Genomic DNA, 721 nt, shown 5'->3' with positions numbered 1-721 from the left:
CCCGGGATTCAAACAGCTTTTACATTAAGATTCAGGACAATAGGGAACACCAAACATGAAGTTGTGGAGAGTAAATGTGAACATGATGATGTGGATCATTTCCATGGAATAGTTAGTAAAGTTAGCATGCAGTGGTGATCAGCTGCAGATGATAAGTTAGTGTTGAATCTATTGTTTAAACTAATGATGAGGAATGAACAGGATGCTGATTATTATCCAGACAGAAATGTTTGAACTCATAAAGTTGTTTGATTTTTTCAAAGTGGTGTCAAAGAAAGTGATGAAAGTGAAGTTTGAGAACAAGGAGAATCTGGATCTGAACGACCCTGCTGTGATGGAGGCCATGTTGAAGCAGGTACATCATGTTTTATACTGTTTTACCTTCATGAAAAAACAAATGAGATAAGATAAGTTTTGTGTCTCAGCTGAAACAGAAGCTGAGGGACCAGGGGCTGGACGACAACATCAAACTGAGCTGGAGGAAGCAGGCCGATGGAAAAGTCTTCCACAAGGAAGACAAGAAGACAAACAAGAGGAGGAGGAAGAGGGATGAGCTGTAATGTTGAGTTGCTGCGTCTGTTTTCATCAGAGAAAAGTCTGCACCAATCACCTGATTTATCCATTATTCCTGCAGCTCTTTAGTGACAATAACTTATATGTAATGAATAGTTTAGTTTTCATTTATTATTGTTGTAGTGATTCTTACATTCTTTATTTTAGG

This window comes from Sander lucioperca, chromosome 12, assembly GCF_008315115.2.
Source record: "Sander lucioperca isolate FBNREF2018 chromosome 12, SLUC_FBN_1.2, whole genome shotgun sequence".
Classification (NCBI taxonomy): Eukaryota; Metazoa; Chordata; class Actinopteri; order Perciformes; family Percidae; genus Sander; species Sander lucioperca.
This window is presented reverse-complemented; position numbering follows the sequence as displayed.